Raw genomic sequence first — 25549 nt, 5'->3', positions numbered from 1 at the left:
GTCTACCACCCCTCGCAGGTTACGTGGACTCCCAGAACAGGGTTAATGAGACAAACGTGTTCAATGTTAGTAGTCGTTTTGTCCGTCGAAGCAGGTAAGCTGCGAGCAGTGGGGCGTAGACGTTGCGGCATTTGAAGGTTTGGGTCGGTCCTGGAAGTGTGCACAGATAGCCGAGGTGGTTAAGGTGTCCACTCCTAATGAGCGGGAAAGCCGGTTTCGGGTACCAGTCCTGCACATGTTTTCATATGTAACCAACATATATTATTTCCACATCTAATAGAGCTGATATCAAAAAAAAAATCGCAATTGCGACAAAATTTCATAAAGAAGACGACGGAGACATTAGAGACGGAGGGCAAACTGGGAGTGGGGAATGATGAGGAAGCAATTCGGCTGCGTCCTTTTCGAAACGATCATCCCAACATTTGCTTAAGAGATCTAGGGAAAGTATGAGAAATCTAAATCGGGATGGTCGAATGGAGATTTGAAATTCCATCCTCCTGAATACGAGCCCAGTCTCCCGCCACTTGGTCACTTTACTTAAGCCTTTCAAACGGGGAATTAATCTTTCTTGCGAGCACTGTGGGAACACAGAGATACAATACAACGTTGGATGAAGTCTGACACGTCGGCCGTTGTGGCCGAGCGGTTCTAGGCGATTCAGTCCGGAACCGCGATGCTACGGTCGCAGGTTCGAATCCTGCCTCGGGCATGGATGTGTGTGATGTCTTTAGGTTAGTTAGGTTTAAGTAGTTCTAAGTCTAGGGATCTGATGACCTCAGATGTTAAGTCCCATAGTTCTCAGAACCATCTGAAGTCTGACACACACTCCAAATGACACTGCTAGACATTAAAATTGCGACACAGCGAAGGTGGCAAGTAACAAACGTCAAATTAACCTGAAGTGTACTACATGTTTCGAAATGCAAATACTCAACATTTCACTGCAGTTGTACAAAGTAGGAAGCGGTAACGCTGTCTTTGCCATGTATAGGAGAAAAGATTATGCAGAGGGTTTCACTCAAACTACCTTTTCCAACAACCAAGTCCACTTCGTCTTGAGCCGCCTCGACACCCTAGGTTTACTCTCTAGTCATCACCCACACAAACCTCTCCCAAACTATCGTATGGCGCAATAGCAATACAACATCCTCTTCCACAACATCCGTTCTCTCCTAACATATATACCCCTATTTATGCTTAACCTGTGCCAACGCAAAGTCCATGCCATCGTTTAAATTAGACATTCTCGAAATACTACCATATCATCAGCACCTTCCTTTATATCCTATATTGTACAGATAATTCCCTATTTTTGCCCAAAGGCGGAGCTGCAGCCGACCATCAAAAGAAAACTCGTGATCAGTCTACAGGATGACTTAGACAGAATTTCTAGATGATGTGATGAGTTTCAGCTTGCTCTAAATGTAGAACAATGTCAATTAGTGCGGATGAGTAGAAAAAGAAAACATTCCTGTAGCGTTCAAATACAGCGTTAGTAATGTGCAGCTTGACACAGTCACGGTGGTGGTGGTGGTTAGTGTTTAACGTCCCGTCGACAACGAGATCATTAGAGACGGAGCGCAAGCTCGGGTTAGGGAAGGATTGGGAAGGAAATCGGCCGTGCCCTTTCGAAGGAACCATCCCGGCATTTGCCTGAAACGATTCAGGGAAATCACGGAAAACCTAAATCAGAATGGCAGGAGACGGGATTGAACCGTCGTCCTCCCGAATGCGAGTCCAGTGTGCTAACCACTGCGCCACCTCGCTCGGTTCAGTCACGATAATTGAATATCTAGGTGTAACGTTGTAAAGCTATATGAAATGAAACGAGCACGTCAAGTTGATAGTAGGAAAACGGAATGGCCGACTTCGTTTTATTGGGAGAATGTTGGGAAACTGTAGGTCATCTATAAAGGAGACGGCGTATAGAACAGTAGTGCGACCCATTCTTGAGTAATGCTCGAGTGTTTGGGATCCCCATCAAGTCGGGTTAAAGGAAGACATCGAAACCATTGAAGTCGTGATTTGTTATCGATAGATTCGATCAGCAAGCAAGTACTACAGAGATGTTTCTAGAACTCAAATGGGAATCTCTGAAGAGAAGAAAACCTTCTTTTCGTGAGGCACTATTGAGGAAATTTAGATAAACGATATGTGAGGCCAACTGCAGAATGATTCTACTGCCGCCAACTTACATTTCGTGTAAGGACTACATACCTAAGATGAAAGAATTTAGGACTCGTATGAAGGCTTCTTGATAATCGTTTTACCCTCACTCTGTATACTAGAGGAATAGGAAAGGAAATGGCTATTAGTTGTATGTGGTACTATCCACCCTGCACCATATGGCAGCTAGCGGAGTATTATGTAGATGTAGATAAGCCATAAACCATGTACAATAAGCCCACTGAGCAACTTAGCCTTACCGTCTTCATCAAAACCTTAACCAATACCTGTGCCACCATGTACTCGTATATCTGGGCCCATCAATCAATCCATTATGACTTCCCCAAACCATACCTTTTATTATTGATGATGACCTAAACATCCACATTGATTGGCTGCAGAACTCCAGCGGTAGAGTCAATTTACTCATTTCCTCCAAGATGACATAGTCCCCATCCCACAACACATCCATCCTGAAAGTAATATAACCTTAAACGTCATCCTAGCCTCTCGTAACTTCATTGGACGTATAACTGCAAAATCCTGGATCCCATTGGAAGTGTGGAAGTGACCACTTACAATTCCCACTCCCATCACCTACCCATCACCTCATCCCCACGTACTCCATCTCAACACCCGGCCAAAACATATCCAAAAATATTCCCACTCTATCGGGATTCCGTAGACATCCATATCGGAAGCCACCCAAAAAACATTCAGCACCCTGACGATGATATTCCTCGCGCCGTTTCCTTCCTTCAGCAAGCCTTGTTAGACGTCATATCCACCCGCGTCCCTATCAACCCATTCATCCTAACCACCTTCTCCTCCTTCCACAAACTCTACTACCCATCTGTGAGTGTCCGCAGTTCGTGGTCGTGCGGTAGCGTTCTCGCTTCCCGCGCCCGGGTTCCCGCGTTCGATTCCCGGTGGGGTCAGGGATTTTCTCTGCCTCGTGATGACTGGGTGTTGTGTGATGTCCTTAGGTTAGTTAGGTTTAAGTAGTTCTAAGTTCTAGGGGACTGATGGCCAAAGATGTTAAGTCCCATAGTGCTCAAAGCCATTTGAACCTCTGTGAGTCCCATCGCTTATACTACTCGTCCCTGCAGATTCGGGATCGGGATATAATCACACGCCATTGTCAATTGCAGTGGCACATCTTTAGTAAAGGCTAGAAAACGACGGGGCTGGAGCCAGACATACACCAGACTCGCTGCTGCACTCCTCATTAATTCTTTCAGATATTGGAAAGCTTTCCATCCACTCAATGGTAGCAACGCTGTTTCTCACTACCCACTCCGTCGCAAAAACCTGCCTCTGACAGACAGCCTCGGCAAAGCAAATCACTTTCCCTCCAAATTCTTCTTCATCCTTACAGTTCCTGATGTTTATCGTTTCGACTACTCGCTATTTCCTACAGCCCATGAACATGTAAATACCACTGTCTCACTACCTGCTCGCGGTTTTCACTACTTGAACAATGTACCACAGACAGTGCTGAATTCACCCACTGCAATAGCTGATATAAAACATGTACTACACAGAAAAAGTAATTCAGCCATCAGTCATGACTGCATTACCTATAGACATCCCCCTCCACTGGCTACTATCCTGAGCTTCTTCCCGTCAAACCAACAAACCCCCTAGTAATAATATTCTTCCTCTTGTAGACCTGTCAGCCTCACCTTGGTGTTTAGCAAGATATTTAAATTCATCCTCTCCTATCGCATCCATAAACACCAGAAGCACCACCTACCCCCTCCCCCCCCCCCCCCCCCCTGTTAACCAGTGTGGCTTCCGTCACAACTTCACAACTTCTCTTTTGAAGGCCAACTCCTGTACGTCACACATACCCTATCTCATCAATTTAACAACAGAAAATCCATAATCTTCATGTCCCATGACCCCAAAACAGCCTAAGACTGTATATGGCACTCAAGAGACTCTAGAAATATGCACTTCCAACCATGTCCACTTTACTGTTTCCTTTCCATCTAATCATCCATCCCCTGGCAGTATTAACGATACCAATTCCCATAGAATCTGTCTTGCTGCAGGTGGGTCCCAAGGTTCTGACCTCTCTCCTCTCCTTTACACCCTCTGCACTGCTGATATGCCTAAACCACACCTCTAGTTCATCTCCTTCAGTATGCTGATTACACTGCTTTCTTAGCTCTTTACCGAGCACTACAGAAGTCCCAACGATCCCTCCAACTCCAACTTTTCTTCCTCCTGGTGTAACCAGTGACTTCTGAAGGTAAATTCCTCGAAAACACAAGCAATAATTATAGAACAAACCACCCATAACTTCCATATCCACGATTTTTACCTAACAATGTACAAGCCTCCAATCCAGCTAGCTAAATACTACAATACCTTTGGCTAACCATCCAACAGAAAGAACATAATAGACTATACTACTAAAACCGCTAACCTATCGAGCACGGGGACTGCAACCTTTGACCGTATTCAACTCCTACAAACAATGGATGCGCCCTATCCTAAATCAATGTTGGTTGGATATCCACTCCACGTAAGTTCTATTACTCCCTCTAAATCTCTGGTTGTTGTTCAGTCCGTCCTGCTTTCCATATCCGTTTACCCTCCGCCACATGGATTCTCTACCATCTCATCAAATTCCCACACCACTCACACTGCACAAGCCCATTGTCACGAGCCTTTGTGCGCCACTGCCCCTATACCAATTCCATCATTCCTACACTTACGCACACCCCATGCACCGTCCTAAAGCAACTTCAACTGACGGTCCCACCTAGACAATGAAATCCACTCCAATATTTATCCAACCTATGTCTGTAAGCCTCCCTCCCTAACCTCCATCCCGGTCCTGTACTACTCCTTTCCTCTTCCACTCGATGACCACTCGCCTACTTATATCTGCCTCTCACCTTTCACTGCCGTACCAATTCTCATATTTATATAACGCTCCATGTAACTCCCATTGTTTATACCGAAACCTAAGATCCTAAATAATATTTGAATTCTCTTCCCCTAAATCTGTCTGTTCCCAGTGCAGGTAAAATATCTCTAGAAAAAGTGAATTGTGCTGCACTCTGTTGAGTGTGAGCCAAATCACAGCTGCAGTTAGTGTTCGAAATTCACTCTCGAAGTGCGACAGTCGAGTTGTTCCAACTAATTGCTGTCTCCATTCATTTCTTTCGACCATGTTAACACGAACAAAAATTCTAATTTAGAAAAGGAATGATACAGAACTGATTTCAATTTAGATGTCCTTCGTAAACACTGCTAGGGACTGTGTTTCATTAAATAAACATGTAGGTTGCTCCACCGTTGAATTATCCTACGCTTCGTGTTATCTTTATTTTTCTTTGTACTTATACGAGGCGTATTCCGAAAGTAAGTTCCGATCGGTCCCGAAATGGAAACCACAGTGAAAAAACCGATAAAGCTTTGCATAGGTGTGTTGGACAGCGCCTCTAGTATGCCCGTTGATCGTGTCACGTCTGTCTTTTCAGTTCTGAGCGCACAGTGAGCACGTAAAGATGTCTAGAGAACATTGTCCCTCGCCAAGTATGAGTGCCCGTGAGAGATTTCGACTGATTTTATGCAGCCCACAGAACGTAACTGTCATGTCGGCCGCACTCTGCAGGGGCAGTGAGGAAGCCCCTGTAGCGTTTTCGATTGGAAGTGTTTGATCGCCCTCCACACAGCCCGGACTTCGCTCACTCTGATTTTCATCTCTGTTGACATGAACCGCTGGCTATGAAGTCAACGTTTTGGCACAGTCAACGAACTGCAGATCAGCGTAGAGAAACGGCGAAAAGTGCAGGCGGCTGCCTTCTATGACGAGGGTATTGGAAAGTTGGTACAACGCTACGACAAACGTCTCAGACGGAGCGGAGACTATGCAGAGACATTGCTGGAAGGTGTGACCTACTATTTCAAATAAAACACTTTTGATTTTCACTGTGGTTTCCATTTCGCGACCTATCGGACCTTACTTTCGGAATACGCCTCGTATTTTCTTCTGTATTTACTTTTCTGTATTTCTTCTGCGAAAGTATGTGTGCTAACTATCTGGTGTCACACATCAAACAGGAATTTCAAAATATGACACCAGTCTTCTATAGAAGCAATTACTGCCTCAAAATGAGTAACAAACTTCCTCTAATATTCAAAATGCAGTAAAATGAGTAATTAATTGATTATACTTCGTGATACAATTCCTCTATCTCCTTTCCCGTAGCGTATATCCCGCATAGTACTGGGTCTACTCCTTTTCAGGAGTTGACACATTTTTATTTTATTACTAAACTTTGCGGCCTTATGTCATTCCTGACGCCACGTCGGTCAAGGAGGGAAGTCGTGTGCGCCATCTGCCAGTGAATCGAGAAAACTCTGTCCTGTATGTTATCGTATTTTAACTGCTTGTGTATCGTACTCTCGGAGGCGGAATTTGGAGGCCAGCCCAGCACTACCCCAAAAAGGGTTGGGAAACCACCTAAAAAACAACTCTCAGGCCGGCCAATGTACCAACCGACGGTCGTTAATCCGCCGTGCTAATTCCACCCGGATCTGGCTCGCGTTCCTGGCTCAGAATCTCGTTGTACGTTACACTATGCTAACGGATCGTGTTACAATTCCTCTATAAAATCTCTAAATCAATAGCTAAAGTAGCATTCTCTTTTTACGAGTAGAACGTGCAGTTTCTAATATTGTTGAACTCTAGTTTTTTAATTCAGTCCTTCATATTTACGTACTCATTAGGGTTTTATTGCGTTTAAATCCTGTACTCGGCAGGAGCGATGCTCATATTCCCACTGACCGTCCTGGTTTACACTTGCCATGGTTTCTCTAAATCACTTAAGACAAATACAGACCAGTGTATCAAGTAATTGCTATACTTGTTATTCCAAGTTACTGCTCCGTCTTTAATGACTTGGATGGCGAAGGGTCGTTAACCATAGCTGTGGTTGCTTTTAGGTTAACATCTCCTGCAGGGAGTCAGTAGGTGTCTTTCTTTCAGTCTGTGGAAGTTATCCATCAAATATGTCACCGTTTCTACTGAACTTTCGAAAATATATGTATTCGAGAGAGACAACTACGTTTGGTACTGGAGCACAGTACCTGCGTCTAGAGCACGAATGGCAAAGCAAAGGCACGCGTGTCATTAGTGGCACGCGGCCAAATAATTTGGGTGTAGCATTAAATCAGGAATTTAGATAGCCATACCTAATCGAAATAATTAATTTGTTCGTGTGCATTTGATGCCATAGTACCTATGTTCATCGTGAACGGGCAATCGGTGCCGAGTCATCATACAAGTTGTAGATGACAGATCAAAGCTCATGTTCACTCATTGTGAGTCACGGTGCACTGAAATACAACGGCCTTGTCGCAGTGGTAGCACCGGTTCCCGTCAGATCAACGAAGGTAAGCGCTGTCGGGCTGGGCTAGCACTTGGATGGGTGACCATCCGGTCTACCGAGCGCTGTTGACAAACGGCGTGTACTCAGCCCTTGTGAGGCTAAATGAGGAGCTACTTGACTGAGAAGTCTCGAAAACTGACATACGGCCGGGAGAGCGGTGTGCTGACCACATGCCCTTCCATTTCCGCATCCAGTGACGCCTGTGGGCTGAGGATGACACGGCGACCGTTGGTACCGTTGGGCCTTCCAAGGCCTGCCCGGATGGAGCGATCCACTGTTAGGTCGCATAGGTTGACAGCTGTTCCAACAACGACTTCCGACCTCTACCGATTAAGTACCATACTGCGAAATGGTCGAGGCAAAAGAGTGTTAAAGTGTCATTGGTTGTTGGGCGCTTATGTCGTGTGTTGTAATTACACATAGCTAATATCATTTTTGAAACTTGTATTTTTCAACATGGCTAGTTCGGTAAAAAAAAAAAAAAAAAGGTTGAAGGATTTCAAACTTGGTGAACTGAGAAACATGGCATGATTAATAAAGGCAATAAAGCGGTGTCGTTTTATGTTCCGGGGCAGTGATTTATAGAAGATGGCCTGTAAATGCCACTATGAAATAAATCACAAACCATTTTATTTTAACTCGAATCAGAGCAAAAGGGATTCGTTGCATATGCTATTAATGACAGGAATAGGCAATTGACACTATTATTAAGTATGTTAGAAAGGATTGTCACACCAGTACGTCGAGGTTCACGGCTGCAAATGTCATTGCCCGGCACGGCGAACCCTTTCGCGACGACAAATTTTTGAAGGAAGCTTGATTAGCATGTGCCCCATCACCTTTTGAAGACTTTGGAAATAAATGTATGATAATTGGACATATCAAAGCTACTGCTTTATGTAGAAACGCTGTAAAAGGCAGAATCCTAAAACTGGCGGAAAATGCAAAACAATGGTTCAAATGGCTCTGAGCACTATGAGACTTAACATCTGAGGTCATCACTCCCCTAGAACTTAGAACTACTTAAATCTAACTAACCTAAGGACATCACACAGATCCATGCCCGAGGCAGGATTCGAACCTGCGACAGTAGCGGTCGCGTGGTTCCAGACTGAAGCGCCAAGAACCGCTCGGTCACAGAGGCCGGAGGAAAATGCAAAAGGACAAGAAAAACATGAGATAAACTCCTTTCCTTCCGCTGTGTCTCGACAAAAGTGCAGATGTAACCACATCTGCCCGTAAACCTGTGTTTGCTCGATGCTGTGTTGTAAATGACGTCAAGGAAGAATTGACTGCGATAATACCGTTGCCAGCAGCTACTAAGGGTACTGCTATTTGCACGGTTGTTAAAAATTCGCTTACTGAGAAAGAAACAGATTCAAGCAAAACTGTTTCGATAACGACTGATGGTGCTCCCAACATCATGGGCAAAAAAAAAAAAAAAAAAAAAAAAAGGCTTACAAAATTGATGTTTTTTTATATACAGACGTGTACCATAATTACAATGATTTGAACGTAAAGCTTCAGGGCACAGACAAATCAGTTATTCTTGCGATAGATCTTATTCGCACTTTTGAAGCTAAACTGCAAGTTTTTAATAACGGTATTGTTTCCAAAAACTATAAATATTTCCCAAATCTTAAAAAAATACTGTGATTTGGATTTACACAAAAAGCCAAGTCACGAAAAAGTCACTGAGGAATTTTCTTCGGTAATACAATTTTCAGTAAAAGAATATTCATCGATATATTCTCAGTTCGCCGGCGGCTGGTGGCCGAGCGGCTCTAGGCGCTTCAGTCAGGAACCGCGCGACCGCTACGGTCGCAGGTTCGAATCCTGCCTCGGGCATGGATGTGTGTGATGTCCTTAGGTTAGTTAGGTTTAAGTAGTTCTAAGTTCTAGGGGACTGATGACCTGAGATGTTAAGTCCCATAGTACTCAGAGCCATTTGAGCCATTTTTTTTATTCTCAGTTCACAGTAAATTTACGTAAGATTATGTAGCTAGGTAAGGCTTCACTGGAAAAGCTGAACTTACCAAATTCGACTGGTTGGAAATTGAAAAAATTGAAATCCAGCTGATCTATTTCCAGTCTAGTGCAATATGGACTCAAAATTTTTTCGAAACAAGAGAAGAATGGGAATTAAACGAATTTGAAAGACTATCAGGCAATATGAGCAAAGTTGCCAACATTAAAATTGCGGAAACGTGGAATTCATTTCCAGACACATATAACTATATACGTAAGCTGGCGTTTGCTATCTTGATAATACTTTCGTCTAGCTATGCCTGTGAGTCACTATTTTCTGAAATGAATAACATTAAAGACTCGCTAAGAAACAGTTTGTCAGATGACTCGAATACAGCTAGCCTTCTGCTAAAAGATACAAATTATGCCCCTAATATAAATTACTGAGCATCGAAATTGCAACAGCAGAAATCACATTAATTTTTCTTTCATTTCAAGAAAATAAAAATGTTTATTTTATGATTACAATATAAAAGGTCTATTTCCGGTTACAAATAAAGAATACTACTATGGAAGTATTTAGTTTTTCTCATTAACCAGTAGAGCACAAATTTCTATGTGCTACCAGATTTTAAAAGATGCATTGATTCATGCACTATCATATGTCTAAACATGCACAAAACAAGCAAGAAATGGTTCAAATGGCTATAAGTACTATGGGACTTAACATCTGAGGTTATCAGTCCGCTAGACTTAGAACTACTTGAACCTAGCTAACCTAAGGACATCACACACATCCATGCCCGAGGCAGGATTCGAACCTGCGACCGTCGCAGCAGCGCTGTTCCGGACTGAAGCGCCCAGAGCCGCTCAACAAGAAGAAAATAGTAATATGCAATATCAAAATTTAGTTCTACGATTATTTTGACGTCACACAATGGTCGTATTTAACATTTCCTTGCAAAAACGGCACGTAGATATACAAATGTTCGCCATCCCTGGTCTAGGGAATACCCCACTCGGTAAGGTCTACAGTTCGTAGCTGCTTTTTCTCTGTTGCCGCCTCCCCCTCCCCCCCCCCCTTCCGTTTCCTGTGTGCGCTATTTTTTATTAAAAAATATATGATTAATAACAAGTCTGTTTTTAAATTAAATAAAAAATACAGAGCGAGAATATATTAAAACAGTGGTGTTCTTGTTAAAAACAAAACATATAATTTCCACCATACTAGTTACTGGAGAATAGCTGTCCAGTATGTTACCATATTAATGGATCTGAAAACAGACTGTCTGACGGAATTAAATTCAGTCACAGTTCTATACTCGGTTACCGATTCCATTTACTATGTTTAATAAGAGGGCATGCTGAAAAGTAACGCCTCCTAATTTTTCATGTGAAAACTCTTAAATCTTTTTTAAATAAAGCTAATGTTATTACCATTTTACATATTTGTTCTTCATATCTACACATTTACTTCTCAGCATAGTCACCCTGACGACGAACACATTTCTCCCAACAAGAGGCCGGCCGGTGTGGCCTTGCGGTTCTAGGCGCTTCAGTCTGGAACCGCGTGACCGCTAAGGTCGCAGGTTCGAATCCTTCCTCGGGCATGGATGTGTGTGATGTCCTTAGGTTAGTTAGGTTCAAGTAGTTCTAAGTTCTAGGGGACTGATGACCTCAGAAGTTAAGTCCCATAGTGCTCAGAGCCATTTGAACCATTTGAACCCAACAAGAGATCAGTTTGTTGATACCGTCACTTTAAAATGTTTGACTGATGTCTTTCAAGGTGTTGAAAATCGGATGGGGCCAAGACGGGACAGCATGGACGGTGATCGACGGATGACAGTGAAGTCGAGGCGTCCGATTGTTGCAGGTTTCTCAGCGCTCGTGTGTGGTCTAACATTGTCTTGCTGAAGAACACGGTGCTCCACGTGTGGACGAAATCTTCGAATTCGAAACTCGATTACAACACGCTGTTTCTCAAGCACCGACATAGCTACGTTACACAGTGTCATTTTACAGGCTACAATTCAGAGTCCTCCAGCGGCAGAGGACTAAATTGTTCGCGCCCTGGTTCCCGGGTTCGATTCCCGGCGGGGTCAGAGATTTCCTCTGCCTCGTGATCACTGGGTGTTGTGTGATGTCCTTAGGTTAGTTAGGTTTAAATAGTTGTAAGTTCTAGGGGACTGGTGACCACAGATGTTAAGTCCCATAGTGCTCAGAGCCATTTTTTGAACTAAATTGTTCAAATGGCTCTGAGCACTATGGGACTTAACATCTGAGGTCATCAGTCCCCTAGAACTTAGAACTACTTAAACCTAACTAACATAAGGACATCACACACATCCATGCCCGAGGCAGGATTCGAACCTGCGACCGTAGTGGTGGCGCGGGTCCAGACTGTAGCGCCTAGAACCGCTCGGCCACACCGGCCGGCTACAGAGGACTGAAAATACGTATACATGAAGAACGAAGGTGTAGAATGTCGGTAACGTTTGTTTTATTTTAAAACCTTTAAGAGTTTTCACGTAAAAATGAGAAGCATTACTTTTCAGCACGTCCTCGTAGCATATGTTTTAGGCATTTTGACGTAAACAACTAATTGATGAACTTATAATTCTTTTTCAGTTGTGTAGAAATGTTTGCTGAAGTTGATATTTTGAGTATTTCCTAAATGTTCCAACTGTCACCTACAAAGAGGCACATCTCGAGCCTTTATTTATTATGAAAAGGAATTTAAAAAAAAAAATCTTCAAAAATCAAGTTTTTAATAATCTTCGAAATATACGGAAATCATGTACTATAGGAGTTATGCTGCCTTCTGCAACTATCTGAAGTTTTATATAGACCTAACACGCTTTTCTTTACGTGCATCTTGATGTTTTCGCGGCGTAATAAATCATTCATTAAGTTTCTGAAGTGCAGCAGGATTAACATTATTTCTTCTTTTTCTAATATTTCGGCCGTATACGTAAGGACCATCTTCAGAGCGATCCAACTGAAGCTACTACACGCTACAGTACTCACTCCGTCGTTTTAAAGCACAGAAAATACGAGCGCCAGAAACGTTTTTCAGCGGCAAAAAGTGTGTATAAATTGAAACTGTGGCTTCGCAGTAGATCCATGCCGGGATATCGATGTGTCACTGTTAGCTCCACTGTAGCGACGTCTTCGCGTATTCTTTTCGCAAATCAGTGTTTTTGGCACTCGTGTTTTATATGGATTAAAACCAAGGACCAAGTGCTGTAGCGACCTGTGTCTTGAGTTGCAGGCTGAATCTGAAGATAACCGGAAGGTATACGGCCGAAATCTTAAAAAAAGAAGAAATAAAATTAATTCAGTCTGCAGTCCTGAAATTTAATTATAAATAATATCGGAGTTATCCCGTCTTTCGCTACAAAAATGTATTTAAAGCATCATATCGGAACTTATATAGGAGGATATATACACGATATGAATATGGATATACGTATAAAAACATACAAACGAGAAACTATTGTGTGTCAGTGCACGGTAGTGTTACAGAAACCGAGCTCCTGAGTACAGAAGAACGCATGCAAATAATGTAGGGGCCACAAAACTGACTTTATACAGTGGGAAAAGACGGCGTAACCCACATACTACTTGTAAACGTGCGGCTGCGGAAGAGAAGCCTCAAAAAACTATAAGATAACATACGAGTACACACGTAAATGTTACATATTTTTAATTACATTGCTTCCATTTTATATATTTTAAAACCTGGTTGAAAAGCAGAATGTTTGTACAGCAGACAGTTCACCCTCTCATCCATGTGAGACAAGGGGGATGAAACAAAGACCAAGAAAATAAACATTTAGAAAAAAGTTGATGTTATTTGTTATAAGTTTCTAACGTCTTTGTAATAAATCGGATCACTGTGAGATATTCTATGTATCTTAGTGGCATTTTGTTTCTCAATAAATAATTTTTCTTTTCCCTTAAAAAAAATGGTTCAGATGGCTCTGAGCACTATGGGTCTTAACATCCGACGTCATCAGTCTCCTATACTTAGAACCAACCTAAGGACATCACATCCATCCATGCCCGAAGCAGGATTCGAACCTGCGACCGTGGCAGCAGCGCGGTTCCGGACTGGAGCGCCTGGAACGCGGCCGGCCGTTTTCTTTTTTGTTAAATGTTTTGGCTTTCGCGACGTGCCCATACAGCAATCTAAATAGTGGAATGTCAGTTATTGTGCACCTTACGCTCCGGGTTACAAATGTTGCTCAATGTGACGATTATCTGCACCCACGACAGCCTGGATCCGCACTAGAGATTGCTCTACAGCTGTCCGAAACATCGCAGGTGGGATGTTGGTTATCTCCCTCGTTATGCTCATCTTCAACCTCCAACGTGTAGTTAGCGTCCCGTTGATAAAACCATTACTTCTTCAATAATCACTGTTCGACAAGGGTTCTATTTCTGATATTAAAGTATGTGCTTCTAAACCAGTTTACCTTGGGAAATTCAAATATGTAAACAAAATATAGTTGTCAGGGATACTTTTTATTATATATATATATATATATATATATATATATATATATATATATATATCCACAATTCCTGGCAAACACAGGGACGTTATAGAGAAATACAGGTAAGTTGCCGAATCCAGTAGTGATGGAATGTGACAATTTCTTGTTCACCAGCAGGTGGGAATAATCAGACGTCATTGGGTTATCCTACGCCACACCTACGTCATTAAGACCACCTGCAATAGCTCATTTGCTGCTTCGGCAGTAAACCTTCACGCTTCCCTGTGGCAGGTGCATCGAGTTTGCAACAGTGGTGTCAGCCGTAATTTGTGTCAGTATTAACGAGTGGGTGATTTGGCTGACAAGTAACCGCCTCTGTCATATTTCTGAGCACAGTTGAACTTATAAGTTCCTGTGTTTAAACTGATTTAGCCTGGTGCTGAAGGTAGATTGACTGTTTATTTTTACATATCAGCATTTCTCTAGTTTTCTAGTACTAATGTAGTACAGGTGTATTACTGAAGAGGAATTTTTAAATTTTCAGAAATGCCACGTCGTCGTGGATGTTCATATAAGCCAGACAACGTCTGCTATATATGTGGGAAGTTCACATTTGTCAGAAATAGGAAGAAAATTTCAACAGTCATAAACATTACTTTGTAGGAAGCCAAGATAAAGAATGGGCACCAGATTTATGTTGTGCTACATGTTACTCCAAACTAATTCAGTGGTGGACAGGTAAAGAGAATGTGGCGTTGTTGCCGGCCGCTGTGGCCGAGCTGTTCTATGCGCGCGACCGCTGTGGTCGCAGGTTCGAATCCTGCCTCAGGCATGGATGTGTGTGATGTCCTTAGGTTAGTTAGGCTTAAGTAGTTCTAAGTTCTAGGGGACCGATGACCTCAAATGTTAAGTCCCATAGTGCTCAGAGCCATTTGAACCTCCTTTTTTTGCGTTGTTCGCTGTGTCCATGGTGTTGAGAGAGCCCAAGGACCACGTAACTCATAGTTATTTCTGCCCAACAAAAGTTCATGGTTTTACAAACAAAAAATCGAATAGGCACATTGTTTACCTAGATCTGCCTTCAGCGAGAATGCCAGTGCAGCATTCTGACAGCCTTCCACTACCTTCAAGAGCTCCAGGTCAAATTCGGAGTGACAGTGAAATAAGTAGCACTGAAGAAATCACAGATGATGAAATGGCTCTGAGCACTATGGGACTCAACTGCTGAGGTCATCAGTCCCCTAGAACTTAGAACTAGTTAAACCTAACTAACCTAAGGACATCACACACATCCATGCCCGAGGCAGGATTCGAACCTGCGACCGTAGCGGTCTTGCGGTTCCAGACTGCAGCGCCTTTAACCGCACGGCCACTTCGGCCGGCAAATCACAGATGATGATCCTTTATGTCACTGCACAAGTGAATCATCGCCGCATTTGTTAACACAAGCGGATAAATGACTTAGTGCGTGATCTACGACTAAGTAAACAAAAGCTGCAGCTACTTGGTTCAAGATATCAAGAGTATAATCTAGTCCACTGAAGTACTAAAAGCAGTGTGGTCAGGCACGGAGGACTTGCCTTTATTTCCTACTTTGCAACTGACAGAGCACAGAGATTTTGCAATGACGTTGCTGGCCTAATGAAAGTGTTGCTATATTTCACAGCAGTGGAGACTTTCCATAGATGCTTGGAAAACAAATCTCAAGGGTGTTTTGCTCCATAACGGAAATGAAATACATTCTGTTCCAGTAGCGTACGCCAGCTTGACCAAAGAGAATTGCGGATTCGTAAAAAGTATGCTAAATTCATTACAATACAATGAATACAAACGGAAAATAAGTGCAGATTTCAAAGTAATTGCTATGGTAATGGGAATGCGACAAGGCTACACGAAGTATGCCTGTTTTCTTTGCGAGTGGAATAATCGAGACAGATTCCCCTGTCTTTCAGCTGCAAAAATAAAGAGAGGTGTATCTGGGGGCCCACAAATAAAGGAGCTGCAGAAAGATGCAAATTTTGAAGCACGTTTAACTGACAAAGAAAAGACAGCATGGGACTGTTTCAAGATGGTGTCAGAAAACTTACTCGGAAGAAGAAGAACTACTAACTAAAAAGCAACGGTGAATGACATGATCAAATCATATCAAGATCTGGGGTGCAATATGTCTTTGAAGGTACATATGACACACTCTCATCCGGACTACTTCAGAGAGGGTTGTAGGGACGTATCAGATGAACATGGGCAAAGATTCCATAAAGACATTTCTACTATAGAAAGGCTTTATGAAGGGAAGTGGGTACCTTTTATGTTAGCAGATTATTGCTGGAATATCATTCGAAAGAAGGAAGATTCATAATACAAGAGAAAAAAGTGACGTGCATTACAATACAGTGGACCATTTTTTGTCAATTTTCGGTAATTTCTAATGTCAAATAACTGCTACAAAGCGTATACACAAAGATTACTGTGTTATATGTTAGATATCACCCTCCATCAATGTGATGAACTTATTACATCATAAAAACGTGAATTTGTTTATCGAATTTCACGTCATGTTTGCTGCACTATATCAGAAACAGAAAAGAGAAATAAAAATGCGATTACTAATAAACTATCCGTGACAGAAAAAAACTAAAAACAGTTTTGAATTCAGCACTCGAAATACAACTACGATCACAACATATTTTTCAGAAATAGAAAAAAAGTTTTTTTTTGTAGAACAGTGTAATTTGTGGCGCAATTGGCCGTCTGCGCTCCCAGAAGCAAGTCCCAAATCGCTAGTTAATTCGAACTTCCGAATCACGTTCTTCAACCCCGGTGGGGAAAGAGGACCTCTCCGTATTCCTTTAATGCGCTGATATTCGCGAACCGCAGCAGTACTATTGTTGTTTTGATAAAATAGCGTTATGAATAAAGCCCTGCTCATCTTTTCCTGACTCATGTTGACTGTCTGCAACTATAATGCACACTGATGCTTGTGTTTCAACCATACGTCGTCGTTCGAGTACCGACGTCTAACGGCAAGTCATTGACACTAACACTAATAACTACATAAATGCTGCAGCCCACTGTCTGAACATCATTCCTATGAAATTGGGTACCCATACGGTAAATAGTGTTCTGTCTACATTGGACCAAGCAACGAAAGATTAATTACAGCCACCCCGTACTTGAGCAGTATTCCAGTACAAGAGCTGTATTCGTAATCTCTTTTGCAGTTACTCAGTAGCCTAGCAATGAACTAAAGCCTGTCATTTGTTTTGAGCCTATCAGGTCGTTTCGTATTCCAATGCAGCTTCATTCCCAGGTGTTTGTATAACATGACTGACTCCTTTGGTATTCATTCCTGTCGGCCAAGGCTACTGCAGTTTTAAGTTAGATGAAGTCAAGAATATAACGTTTACCTACATTCACAGACGATGGCTTTGCAACCGCTTAGCTTTTTACTATATTTTGTCTGATTTCCATAGTCAGCTGACAATAGTGGGATTGTGTTACAAGTAATTTGAGCAAAGTATTGCATTTAGGGCGTGAGCGCCGGCGCAACCTGAGCGCAGCGCTGCTAGCTAGTCTGGGCTTCTGAGAAAACGTGCCAAAATAGCCACGCCTACAGGTAGCGGAATTCCAGACTGCCCGCGCCACGCCCTTGTACTTACCAGGCCGTGCCAATGCAGTAGCATCACTCAGCTATCGAAGAGTCCGATACATGCGAACATGTGTATTCAATAGGCGTCCAGAGCATATTAAATGTCACTTAGGCAACGTGGTGGTACGTAAGACTGATTTAAAGAACTTTCTGTAGGGAAATTCCTTATTCTCGACTGAAGTGTATTTTCGTAAATTCTTAAAACTGTTTTATGTTATTTTATAATCAACGTTAGTACTTTAATGAAAAAATATTCTGTAATATGAAGTCAGTTCACTGTACCACAGTACTGCGTTTAAATAAAATGTGAATACAACTACTCATCTCGGGTTTGCCGTCGGATCATATTGTGCAAATCCCACAATATTTCATCGATGCAACTGTTCGACATCTTCAGATGGTGTTAGCTGCTGTTGTTATTAATAGAAGGCGCGACTGATGATAGGCGCTTTGTAGCAGTGACCTGCAGATGCCGAACAGGTACATCGATGAATAATTATCGGATCTGCACAATATGATCCAACGGCAACCCGAGACGAGTAGTTGTAACGGATCCGTCAGGAAAGCTTGAAAAGTCACAAAATGCACATGTACATGTACTTTTCCGCATCCCAGAGAAGCTTCTCTACCAGATCCATGGAATATGATTGATGTGATGTAGTGAGGCTCTTTGAAATTTTAACAAAGCACAGGGAGCGAAAGGTTACCTAAAACTTGAAACTTGTACAGAAGCCAGACCACAGTTATTAGAGTCGGAGGACATGAAAAGGACGCATTAGTTGTGAATGGAGTGAGAGAGATCTGTAGCCTAACCCCGATGTTATTGAATCCGTACATTGAGCAAGAAGTAAAGGAAACCAAAGAGATATATGCGTAGGTAATGAAGGTTGAGGTACAAGAATTAACAAGTTTCAGGTTTGTGATTACATTTTAAGTATTTCAGAGACGGCAAATATCTTGGAAGAGCAGTTGAACGGAATGGAAAGTATCTTGAAGAAAGATCATAACATACTTAAAACAAGGGTAATGGAATATAATCGAAATAGATCAGACGATGCTGTGATGCTGTATGCTGTAATGTTCGAATACAGTAGTAGTGGTGTGCTGTTTGACACAGTCAAGTCGACTAAATACCTAAGCGTAACGCCACAAAGCTACATGAAATGAAACGAGCGCGTAAGGGCGGTTGTAGGGAAGGTAAATAGTCGACTAGGTTGTTGGAAGAATTCTAGGTAAATATAAGTCACTATAAGGAAGACCGTGTAAGGAACGTTTGTGCTACCCATTCTTCACTACTTATCGAGTGTTTGGGATGCCCAACAGATTGAATTAAAGGAACACATCGAAACAATGAACAGGCGTGCTTTTAGGTTTGCTACCGTTAGAATCGTTCAACACTCGAGGTGGGTGGTAGACGAATTTTGATATTTGCGAAATGAGTAACAGATGAGTTCTGATACTTGGGCAGAAAAATAACTGATGATAGTAGAGGTAGAGAGGGCATAATATGCAGACTAATTACAGCACAAAAATCATTTCTGAAAAAGAGTAATTTGTTAACATCTAATGTAAAATTAGGCGTTAGGATGTCCTTTCTGAAGGTATTTGTCTGGAGTATAGCCTTATAAGGGCGTGAAATGTGGACGATACTATTGCTATTATTATTATTACACTCCTGGAAATGGAAAAAAGAACACATTGACACCGGTGTGTCAGACCCACCATACTTGCTCCGGACACTGCGAGAGGGCTGTACAAGCAATGATCACACGCACGGCACAGCGGACACACCAGGAACCGCGGTGTTGGCCGTCGAATGGCGCTAGCTGCACAGCATTTGTGCACCGCCGCCGTCAGTGTCAGCCAGTTTGCCGTGGCATACGGAGCTCCATTGCAGTCTTTAACACTGGTAGCGTGCCGCGACAGCGTGGACGTGAACCGTATGTGCAGCTGACGGACTTTGAGCGAGGGCGTATAGTGGGCATGCGGGAGGCCGGGTGGACGTACCGCCGAATTGCTCAACACGTGGGGCGTGAGGTCTCCACAGTACATCGATGTTGTCGCCAGTGGTCGGCGGAAGGTGCACGTGCCCGTCGACTTGGGACCGGACCGCAGCGACGCATGGATGCACGCCGAGACCGTAGGATCCTACGCAGTGCCGTAGGGGACCGCACCGCCACTTCCCAGCAAATTAGGGACACTGTTGCTCCTGGGGTATCGGGGAGGACCATTCGCAACCGTCTCCATGAAGCTGGGCTACGGTCCCGCACACCGTTAGGCCGTCTTCCGCTCACGCCCCAACATCGTGCAGCCCGCCTCCAGTGGTGTCGCGACAGGCGTGAATGGAGGGACGAATGGAGACGTGTCGTCTTCAGCGATGAGAGTCGCTTCTGCCTTGGTGCCAATGCTGGTCGTATGCGTGTTTGGCGCCGTGCAGGTGAGCGCCACAATCAGGACTGCATACGACCGAGGCACACAGGGCCAACACCCGGCATCATGGTGTGGGGAGCGATCTCCTATACTGGCCGTACACCACTGGTGATCGTCGAGGGGACACTGAATAGTGCACGGTACATCCAAACCGTCATCGAACCCATCGTTCTACCATTCCTAGACCGGCAAGGGAACTTGCTGTTCCAACAGGAACTGCACGGACGCATGTATCCCGTGCCACCCAACGTGCTCTAGAAGGTGTAAGTCAACTACCCTGGCCAGCAAGATCTCCGGATCTGTCCCCCATTGAGCATGTTTGTGACTGGATGAAGCGTCGTCTCACGTGGTCTGCACGTCCAGCACGAACGCTGGTCCAACTGAGGCACCAGGTGGAAATGGCATGGCAAGCTGTTCCACAGGACTACATCCAGCATCTCTACGATCGTCTCCATGGGAGAATGGCAGCCTGCATTGCTGCGAAAGGTGGATATACACTGTACTAGTTCCGACATTGTGCATGCTCTGTTGCCGGTGTCTATGTGCCTGTGGGTCTGTCAGTGTGATCATGTGATGTATCTGACCCCAGGAATGTGTCAATAAAGTTTCCCCTTCCTGGGACAATGAATTCACGGTGTTCTTATTTCAATTTCCAGGAGTGTATTATTATTATTATTATTACACTACTGGCCATTAAAATTGCTACACCACGAAGACGACGTGCTACAGACGCGAAATTTAACCGACAGGAAGAAGATGCTGTGATATGCAAATGATTAGCTTTTCAGAGCATTCACACAAGGTTGGCGCCGGTGGCGACACCTACAACGCGCTGACATGAGGAAAGTTTCCAACCGATTTCTCATACACAAACAGCAGTTGCTCGGCGTTGCCTGGTGAAACGTTGTTGTGATGCTTCGTGTAAGGAAGAGAAATGCGTACCATTACGTTTCCGACTTTATAAGGGTCGGATTATAGCCTATCGCGATTGCGGTTTATCGTATCGCGACGTTGCTGCTCGCGTTGGTCGAGATCCAATGACTGTTAGCAGAATATGGAATCGGTGGGTTCAGGAAGGTAATACGGAACGCCGTGCTGGATCCCAACGGCCTCGTATCACTAGCAGTCGAGATGACAGGCATCTTATCCGCATGGCTGTAACGGATCGTGCAGCCACGTCTCGATCCCTGAGTCAACAGATGGGGACGTTTGCAAGACAACAACCATCTTCACGAACAGTTCGACGACGTTTGCAGCTGCATGGTCTATCAGCTCGGAGACCATGGCTGCGGTTAACCTTGACGCTGCATCACAGACAGGAGCGCCTGCGAAGGTGTACTCAACGACGAACTTGGGTGCACGAATGGCAAAACTTCATTTTTTCGGATGAATCCAGGTTCTCTTTACAGCATCATGATGGTCGCATCCGCGTTTGGCGTCACAGCGGGGAACGCACATTGGAAACGTGTATTCGTCATCGCCATACTGGCGTATCACCCGGCGTGATGGTAAGGGGTGCCATTGGTTACATGTCTCGGCCACCTCTTGTTTACACTGAAGGCACTTTGAACAGTGGACGTTCATTTCAGATGTGTTACGACCCGTGGCTCTACCCTTCATTCGATCCCTGCGAAACCCTACATTTCAGCAGGATAACGGACGACCGCATGTTGCAGGTCCTACACGGGCCTTTCTGGATACAGAAAATGTTCGACTGCTGCCCTGGCTAGCACACAGCACATTCTCCAGGTCTCTCACGAATTGAAAACGTCTGGTCAATGGTGGCCGAGCGACTGGCTCGTCACATTACGCCAGCGATTACTCTTGATGAACTGTGGTATCGTTTTGAAGCTGCATGGGCAGCTGTACCTGTACACGCCATCCAAGCTCTGTTTGACTCAATGCCCAGGCGTATCAAGGCCGTTATTAGGGCCAGAGGTGGTTGTTCTGGGTACTGATTTCTCAGGATGTATGCACCCGAATTGCGTGAAAATGTAATCACATGTCAGTTCTAGTATAATATATTAGTCCAATGAATACCATTTTATCATCTGCATTTCTTCTTGGTGTAGAAATTTTAATGGTCAGTAGTGTATGTCAATATCGTTCATCGGCTAGGGTAGGACTGTTTGTGTTACATCTTAACAAATGGTTCAAATGGCTCTGAGCACTATGGGACTTAACATCTATGGTCATCAGTCCCCTAGAACTTAGAACTACTTAAACCTAACTAACCTAAGGACATCACACAACACCCAGTCATCACGAGGCAAAGAAAATCCCTGACCCCGCCGGGAATCGAACCCGGGAACCCGGGCGCGGGAAGCGATACATCTTAACGATTATATATTAAAACCATTACTAAAACTAAGATTACAGACAAGAAGCACTACACAACACTGATGTTATAAACAGTGGTTATAAATAACAATTTACAGCTTTTTAAATGTTTCCAGCAATTCAGACAAGAAGAATATAGAATCTTATGAAATGTGACGTTACAAAACAATGCAGAAAATTTGATGGATAGATTGAATAACTGATGAGGAAATACAAAATCGAACTGTGGAAAAAGATACTTGTGGCACAACTTTACTAAAAGAAGATGTCGGTTGAAATCACATATGGTACCAAAGAAAAGCCAATTTTGAAACTGAGAAAAGTGTGGTGGTTAAACAGTTTAGTGGGACACCAAGGAATGAATACAATAAGCAGGTTCAAATGGGTGCGGGTTGCAATTATTATTCAAAGATGAAGAGCCTTGTTCCGCGAACAGCTGGAGTTTTCGAAGGCATTGCTGAGCATGGGATACCATCTTTCTCAGTCAGCTTTTACTCTTTCGTTTACTTTATAAAATGATTGTTAAGTTCCTCAAGAGTACTGAGAAAAATCTGTAGGTTTAATGGTACGTGGATTTCATTTTTATGTCTTGTTTATAATTAATTTTCTCAAATGGTGTTAACTGATAAATCACAAATGTTAAATTTACTTCTAAATACAACTGTTAACAATATATGGTTGCCAAAATTGTGTAAGTCTGAGCTCTTGTGACTGTAAATATGATTTATGTCTTCTCTTTATACTATTCAATGTATGTTGTAATCATGTGTTTTAGATGATTAAATAGAGTAAACACTCAGGGGGCCCCATAAAATAAATAAATAAAACACTGGATAGAGTAGCGTGGAGAGCTGTATCAACTATTCTTCGGACTGAAGACCACAACAATAACAACAACAATGTAATGAGACCTAACTCTTGGTACTAAAACCTGAAGAAGACATTTGCTTCTAATCGATAGCAGCTAACAAATCTAATCATTGTACGATCAACTATTAAAATTTAAAACCTGATGCAGTAGTCGTTTCTATCCTTAACTTGGCCGTATGTCCCGTGCCTCTGGGCGGAAATAGTGGATGACCACGTATATGAGGATAAAAAAGCGTCAACAAAAAAGTTTGGACATAAGAATGTTTTACTATACATAGTATTGAATGCGTCGTGTCCTCGCCAATCGTTTTGCCGGAAACCGGCTATAGGGGACTTGAAATACAGTTTCCAGCGCAGAGGTGAATGTGCCAAAAAAAAAGTCTTACTTCTTGACAGCCCTATGATCTTGCTACAGACCTCTGCATTTGCAGTTTGGTGTCCAGTAAACCACAGCAAAAATACGCAGACGTGAGGCTACTTTATCATCTTTTTTAATGCAAGTCCACAGATGCAGAGCTAGCTGAAATTCCTGAGATCATTTTTCCGGAAGTCAAATGTATTAGTGTAATAGTAAATTTTCAGAACAAGTCTAGTTAAAGAACACTAGCAAGTTTATTTCATCAACATTGGAATATGCAATACGATACACAGCGAAACGGTTAGCTTTTTCTATTGGAAGACGTGTTTATCGCCCCGTCGGTGACGAAATCTTCTCTGTTCAATTTGTTCGAGTAGAGAGTAAGAATTGTATAACAAAAGCAGTTTACCATCGAAGACTAAAACAATTCAAATAATTACAGCGACTGAGTATTATTGCCAACCTATCAATCACCGCGCTGCTTCAAAACAAAGCCTAAAAGTAGCGCTAAAATTCATTAGGAAGATAGGATCTACTTCACTGTCAACATGTTTCCTGAGCGATCCACCACAGAATTAACGAACGCATTTCATACATCCAGATTTCGAAAATTACTTCCATGTATGTCACAGGCATCACAACATCTCTCGTCTCGAGGTGAAACAATATTAGTTTGTTATTTGCAGATATATCACTCAAACCGTCTATGGACATTCGAGAAACAAGATGCCTCTATAAACAAATTACTCTTTAACAGAAAGCGTTTACTAGCATTTCAGCTACTAACAATCATTGTCTACCATTCTCTTACACAAGGCTTTCATAACTTTTCTGCTGTTGTAAATAATTCACGTTTACTGTACTGGGATAAAGATGCATGTGCTTGTTGCACAAGTAGTGGATAAGATCCTTGACTCTGTGTTTAATGTAATCTGTGGTGCGCATGGTCGCCCGTCAGTTGTGCAGCGCTGGAGCATTCTTATTAGAGATGTCCGTTGTGATGGTCTGAAATACCAGAAATAGCACTGGACAGTTCGATAGCACAAGTTTACACAGGATACAAGTACAACGAATTCTCTGGGGGAAATACGCCGACTATACACATGTCAATGTGTATTTATTTCTGTGAAACGGAGTTTAATTGGAGATGAATATTTTAGAACTCAGCTCGAGGTTAAAAAAATTCTCCTAAAGTAGTTATAGTATTTCGGAGCTCAAAACACCGTCCACTTCGTCTCCTTTAGAGCTTTTCTACTGGCAGAAATTACTGTAGTTCTATTTCAAAAACGGAGGGTGATACCGATATGCCTGAAATTAATATTCCTATCAAAAGAGGACTTTCTAACAATTCATCTGGATGAAAAGAGCATTAAAATATCTTAAAAGGTTCCAATAATAGACCTTGCACAGTATTAAGTATAATTTGCGTACCTACCAAAGCACGGAGTTTACCTTCATGTGATTTGTTTTTTATCTTTGTGCTGGATAATTTAATAATTCGTATACCACAAAAGTACACTACTGGCCATTAAAATTGCTACACCACGAAGATGACGTGCTACAGACGCGGAATTTAACCGACAGGAAGAAGATGCTGTGATATGCAAATGATTAGCTTTTCAGAGCATTCACACAAGGTTAGCGCCGGTGGCGACACCTACAACGTGCTGACGTGAGGAAAGTTTCCAACCGATTTCTCACACACAAACAGCAGTTGACCGGCGTTGCCCGGTGGAACGTAGTTGTGATGCCTCGTGTAGGGAGGAGAAATGCGTACCATCACGTTTCCGACTTTGATAAAGGTCGGATTGTAGCCTATCGTGATTGCGGTTTATCGTATCGCGACACTGCTGCT

At 42.9% G+C, this 25549-nt stretch overlaps 1 non-coding gene across 1 annotated transcript; it reads right to left on the bottom strand.

Annotated features, from left to right (window-relative positions):
* Positions 1 to 1697: 1697 nt before the first annotated feature.
* On the bottom strand, positions 1698 to 1770 carry Trnaa-cgc (transfer RNA alanine (anticodon CGC)). The gene has a single exon. It is a non-coding gene; the product is annotated as a tRNA-Ala (tRNA).
* Between the last annotated feature and the right edge of the window lie 23779 nt (positions 1771 to 25549).

This window comes from Schistocerca serialis, chromosome 3 (genome assembly GCF_023864345.2).
Source record: "Schistocerca serialis cubense isolate TAMUIC-IGC-003099 chromosome 3, iqSchSeri2.2, whole genome shotgun sequence".
Taxonomy (NCBI): Eukaryota; Metazoa; Arthropoda; class Insecta; order Orthoptera; family Acrididae; genus Schistocerca; species Schistocerca serialis.
Note: the sequence above shows the minus strand (reverse complement) of the source record. Positions and strands in the feature narration are given on the sequence as shown.